The sequence below is a fragment of the Mus pahari genome, chromosome 2 (genome assembly GCF_900095145.1).
Source record: "Mus pahari chromosome 2, PAHARI_EIJ_v1.1, whole genome shotgun sequence".
Taxonomy (NCBI): Eukaryota; Metazoa; Chordata; class Mammalia; order Rodentia; family Muridae; genus Mus; species Mus pahari.
The window spans coordinates 61384556-61390900 of record NC_034591.1 but is presented as its reverse complement, the minus strand read 5'-3'; the positions used below and the strand labels follow the sequence as shown (position 1 = coordinate 61390900).

At 38.0% G+C, this 6345-nt stretch overlaps 1 pseudogene; it reads left to right on the top strand.

Annotated features, from left to right (window-relative positions):
• The first annotated feature begins 5415 nt into the window (after positions 1-5415).
• LOC115063400 lies at positions 5416-5817 on the top strand (annotated as a pseudogene).
• Positions 5818-6345: the final 528 nt, after the last annotated feature.

Below are 6345 nucleotides of genomic sequence, written 5' to 3'. Positions count from 1 at the left end.
GGCAGATGCCTCTTCTCGTCCTTTGCTTCTTAATCTACTCTAACTGTAGAAACATCTAATTTTTTCTTACATGTTATTATTTGTGTACACACATGCCCACATATTTGTCTTTTTGTATGCCACATGCATGTCTATGCCTAAGGAAGACAGAAGAAAACATCAGATACCCTGGAGATACAGGCTGTTGTGAACCACCATATTTGTGCTGGGAACTGAATCTAGGGCCTCTGGAAGAGCAGCCAGTGTTCTTGATCCCTAAACCAATTTTCCAGACCCCAAACTAGAATTATTTTGTGTGTCATCTATTATACTTTATTATATATTATCATACATTATTATATATCTCTTTTTTCTTTTCACTCTTTTTCCCCCCCTAGAGGAAATAGTTCATTACATCATATATCTTAGAGTATATCTTGAATGGTAGTCAGGACAGGAAATGAAACATGAACTTGGAGGCAGTCACTGAACAAGAAGCTATGAAGAAATAGCATAACTATCTTGTGCAGACTGATTTCTTATTCCAGCTGTTCAGGGATGGCAATTGCAATAGTAAATCATCAGTCAAGAAAATACACAATGATCTTTTGCCTATGAGACAATATGATGGAAACATTTTCTCAGTTGAAGTTTACTTTTTCAGTTTGACTCCTGATAGAGTATATTTGATAAAAAAACAAAGATAGGACGAGAGAAAGAAAGAAAGAAAGAAAGAAAGAAAGAAAGAAAGAAAGAAAGAAAGAAAGAAAGAAAAAAGAGAAAGAACAAAACAAGGAGAGAGGGAGGAAGCGAGGAAAGAAGGAAGAAAGGAAGGAAAGAAGGAAGGAAGGAAGGAAGGAAGGAAGGAAGGAAGGAAGGAAGGAAGGAAGGAAGATTTTCTCAAAGAACCATTTCCTGGTTTTGTTGATTCTTTGTATAGTATCTTTTGTTTCTAATTGGTTGATTTCAGCTCTGAGTTGATTATTTCCTGCCATCTACTCCTCTTGGGTGTATTTGCTTCTCTTTTTTCTAGAGCATTCAGGTGTGCTGTTAAGCTGCTATAGTATGCTCTCTGCAGTTTCTTTTGCAGGCACTCTGAGCTATGAGTTTTCCTCTTAGCACTGCTTTTATTATGTCCCGTAAGTTTGGGTATGCTGTGCCTGCATTTTCATTAAATTAAAAACTGTCTTTAATTTCTTTCTTTATTTCTTCCTTGACCAAGTTATCATTGAGTGGGGGCATTGTACAGCTTCTAAGTGTATGTGGGCTTTCTGTTGTTTATGTTGTTACTGAAGACCAGCTTTAGTCTGTGGTGATCTGATAGGATGCATGGGATTGTTTCAATCTTCTTGTATCTGTTTGAGGCCTGTTTTGTGACCAATTATATAATCAGTTTTGGAGAATGTACAGTGAGATGCTGAGAAGAAGGTATATTCTTTTGTTTTAGGATGAAATGTTCTGTAGATATCGGTTAAATCTACTTGGTCTATCACTTCAGTTAGTTTCACTGTGTCTCTGCTTAGTTTCTGTTTCCATGATCTGTTCATTGCTAAGAGTGTGGTGTTTAAGACTCTTACTATTATTGTGTATGGTGCAATATGTGCTTTGAGCTTTAGTTAAGTTTCTTTTACAAATATGGGTGCCCTTGCATTTGGAGCATAGATGTTCAGAATTTAGAATTCTTCTTGGTAGATTTTTTTTTCCTTTTATGAGTAGGAAGTGTCTTTTTTGATAACTTTAGGTTGGAAGTTGATTTTATTCGATATTAGAATGGCTACTCCAGCTTGTTTCTTGGGACCATTTGTTTCATAAATTGTTTTTCAGCCCTTTACTCTGACGTAGTATCTGTCTTTGACACTGAGGTGCATTTCATATATGCAGCAAAATGCTAGGTCCTGTTTACATATCCTCTCTGTTAGTCTATATGCTTTTATTTGGGAATTAAGTCCATTGATGTTAAGAGATATTAGGAAATAGTGATTGTTGGTTCCTGTTATTCTTTTTTTTCCCAATTTTTATTAGGTATTTACTTCATTTACATTTTAAATGCTATCCCCAAAGTCCCCTTTTCCCTCCCCCCACTGCTCATCTACACACTCACTCCCCCTCTTGGCCCTGGTGTTCCCCTGTACTGGGGCATATAACGTTTGCAAGACCAAGGGGCCTCTCTTCCCAATGATGGCTGACTAGGCCATCTTCTGCTACATATGCAGCTAGAGACATGAGCTATGGGGGTGCTGGTTAGTTCATATTGTTGTTCTACCTATAGGGTTGCAGACCCCTTCAGCTCCTTGGGTACTTTCTATAGCTCCTCCATTTTGGGCCCTGTGTTCCATCCAATAGCTGACTGTGAGCATCCACTTCTGTGTTTGTCAGGCACTGGCATAACCTCACAAGAGTCAGCTATATCAGGGTTCTTTCAGCAAAATCTTGCTGGTGTATGCAATAATGTCTGTGTTTGGTGGCTGATTATGGGATGGACCCCTGGGAAGGGCAGTTTCTGGATGGTCTATCCTTTTGTCTTAGCTCCAAACTTTGTCTCTGTAACCCCTTCCATGGGAGTTTTGTTCCCAATTCTAAGAAGGGGCGAAGTCTCCATATTTTGGTCTTCCTTCTTCTTGAGTTTCATGTGTTTTACAAATTGTATCTTGGGTATTCTATGTTTCAGGGCTAATATCCACTTACCAGTGAGTGCATATCATGTGAGTTCTTTTGTGATTGGGTTACCTCACTCAGGATGATACCTTCCTGTTATTCTTGTTGTTAGAGGTGGAATTATGTTTTTGTGTCTATCTTCCTTTGTTGAAAGAAGATCACTTTCTTGCTTTTTCTAGGATGTTGTTTCCCTCCTTGTGCTGTAGTTTTCCATCTATTATCCTTTGTAAGGCTGTATTTGTGGTAAAATTTTGTGTAAATTTGTTTTTCTCATGGAATATCTAGGTTTCTCTGTCTATGTTAATTGTGCGTTTTGTTGGGTATAGTAGCCTAGGCTGGCATTTGTGTTCTCTCAGGGTCTGTATGACATCTGTCCAGGATCTCCTTACTTTCATAGTCTCTGTTGAGAAGTCTGGAATAATTCTGATAGGTATGCCTTTATATGTTACTTGACCATTTTCCCTTCCTGCTTTTAATATTCTTTCTTTGTTTCGTGCATTTGGTGTTTTGATTATTATGTTACAGGAGGAATCTCTTTTCTGGTCCAATTTGTTTGGAGTTCTGTAGGATTTTTGTATGTTTATGGGCATCTCTTTCTTTAGGTTCAGGAAGTTTTCTTCTATAATTTTCTTGAAGATATTTACTGGCCCTTTAAGTTGGGAATCTTCATTCTCTTCTATATCTATTTTCCTTAGCTTTGGTTTTTTTCATCACATTCTGGATTTCCTGGATGATTTTGGTTAGGGGCTTTTTGCATTTTGCATTTTCTTTGACTATTCTGTCAATGTTTTCTATGGCATCTTTTGCACCTAAGATTCTCTCTTCTATCTCTTATATTCTGTTGGTGATGTTTATGTCTATGACTCCTGATCTCTTTCCTAGGTTTTCTATCTCCTTTTGTGATTTCTTTATTGATTCTATTTTCATTTTTAGATTGTTAATGGTTTTGTTCAATTCCTTCACCTGTTCGGTTGTATTTTCCTGTAACTCTTTAAGGGACTTTTGTGTTTCCTCTTTACCTGTGTTCTCTTGTATTTCTTTAAGGTAGTTATTTATGTCCTTCATAAAGTCTTTTTTATCATAATGGGATGTGGGTTTAAGTCAGAGTCTTGATTTTTCTGGTGTGTTGGGGTATCCAAGGCTTGTTGTGGTGAGAGAAGTGGGTTCTGATGATGCCAATTAGCCTTGGTTTCTGTTGCTTATGTTTTTGCCCTTGCCTCTTGCCATCTCAATATCCCTGTTGTTAGCTGCTCTTGCTGTCTCTGACTGTGGCTTGTCCAGTATGTAAGCCTGTGTGTCTGTACTCTTGTGAAACCAGTTCTCTCTGGGATCTATTTGAGTATGGTGAGCTGTGGCACAGGGTCAACTCTACAGGGTGCAGACAGAAATCTGAAGGATCCTGTCCCGCTCTGTTCCTTTGTTCCTATGTCCTGATAACCCTGGACTGGTACCTCTTGGACCAGGAATTTGAGCAGAAGTGCTGGTGTTACGTGTACTCACAGGTGTGCCAGCAATCCTGGGAGGCAAGCACTCTATTGGCAATATTTGTGTATGGAGTGCTGTTGCACAGGATCAGCTCTGGATGTTGTAGCACAGTATCAGCTCCAGGCATAGACAGAAACTGGAAGGATCCTGTCCCAGGCTGCTCCTTGATTTCTGTGCCCTGAGATCTCCAGACAGGTCCCTCAGAGCAGAAGTGGTGGTCTTACCTGTGATCACAGATATGCCAGCATTCCCTGGAGACCACCTCTCTTCCGGCGATATTTGGGTAGAAAGCACTGTGGCACAGGACTGAGATATCTTAATTTTGATCACTTCTCTTTGTCTATGGACACCATAAACTTTCACTTTCTTGGTAACTCAGAGGACCCCAACTCAAAAATGAATGAGGATGTTATCACTCAACTCCTCTCATGTGTGCCCTAAGGCACAATGTGGTTTTATAGGTAAGGATGATCTCCATTATCTTTCAGAGTATGTTTCTGGAAAATTCAAAGCATATATTTATGAGTTAGTCACATGCTAGTAAGGAATGCAGATATAGTTAATATAATTTTGACCAAAGAATCAATGAGCAGGAATTTGGGTAGCTTTGCTTCATGTCTATGGTTTCTCAACCAGACTTGGGTTCACAGTAGATGTGTAGATAGTGTAATCCAGAAACTTCTAGGAAATTTCTTATCCTAGTTCTCAGCTTCTCTAACTTCAGTTACTTATCAACTTGCACTGTGCATGTATGGAGAGTACATGTGTAGAAAGAAATGCCAGACTCCACTTTTAAAGGGGATTTGTAATCATCTCCATTGTGTGATGAGGTAGTATGTAAGCTGAAATAAACTCTTGGAGAGTTGGAATAACTGGAGGATCCATGGATTTCCCCTCTTCCTATTGAAATAAGAGAACATTGGTATTTTGTTTTAGATTGCAAGATGTTAGAGAAAATGTCTCTGGAAAACTTTGATTTCACAGTGTCTGCTACTCAAAGATACTCCATAAGATATATTCTTGAGATTATAGACCTAGGGATGACCTATGGTTTGAGGCATCATCTCTTTCATTTGCTTTTTATTTTATCATTGAGACCTACAGATTGGGAGGAGTACTCTCAAATATGAAATGCCATATCTAGTTTTTAAAAATAAACTCATTAATGATCTACTATACTTCCCAATCTCTTACATTCATTACTTACAATATTTTTGAGTCAACACCATACTGAGGTCCTGTCCTGAGGCAGCAGAAAGCTAGGGTATATTACACCCTACTTTCTGGACTGTACTCATGACTACCTTCAAGGATATTAGCCTGTTCAGCTTTGAGTTCTGCAGAGCAGTGAAGACACATAAGGACAAAACCATTTTTGCCAATTTCAGCAGTTCTAAGGATGGCAAAGGGGAAAGCTGGTTTCTAGAGTACTTGGAAGCAAAGCTAGTCATTTGAGAGAAGCAGAAGTATGTTACTGAAGACTGTGTGTTCATCTACTGCCAAGAAGGAGACAAACCTTACATGAAAGACCCAAATAATTACTTCAGATAAAAACTGAAATTAACTGGTATGTCTAAACCATCTAAATATGTTACACCTCAAAAGCTTATGGAATCCAAATGCCTTTAGTCCAGCCTCCTGGAAATGATCCTCTCTGAAGATTATGATTGGATGGCCTTGCCTGTCAGACTATGGTAGCACATGGCTTTAGTTCAAGTACTCAGGAGGCTGAGGCAGGGGATCCTTGAATTTGTAGCCAATGCGGTCTGTAGAGTGAATTCTATGACAGCCAAGACTGCATAGAGAATCTATATCTAGCAAAACAAAAACAACAACAACAACAACAAAAATGATTTGATTATTGTAATTGTATTTTGATTTTATGGCTCCTTTAAAAGAGGCCACATATGTGTTTTAAATTGATGAATAAATGATGTTAAAATTAATGCATGTCTAAACAATAAAGAATTAAGATACTAAAAATTTTTGGATCTTCTTTTTGTTTTCTTTAAATTTTCTTTAAATCCTTTGCAATCTTTCAAAGAATTATCTCTTTATTTCATTGATTCCTTTTGATTTTTAAAAATTTCTACTGCACATACTGGAGGAAAATGTGGAAGAGTACTTATTGGACATGCAAGTCATTTTGCATTAGAAGAGTCCTGGGAGAGAGTAACAGGATATCAAAAGATAAAGAAGGGAAAAGATGGAAAAGACAAGAATATT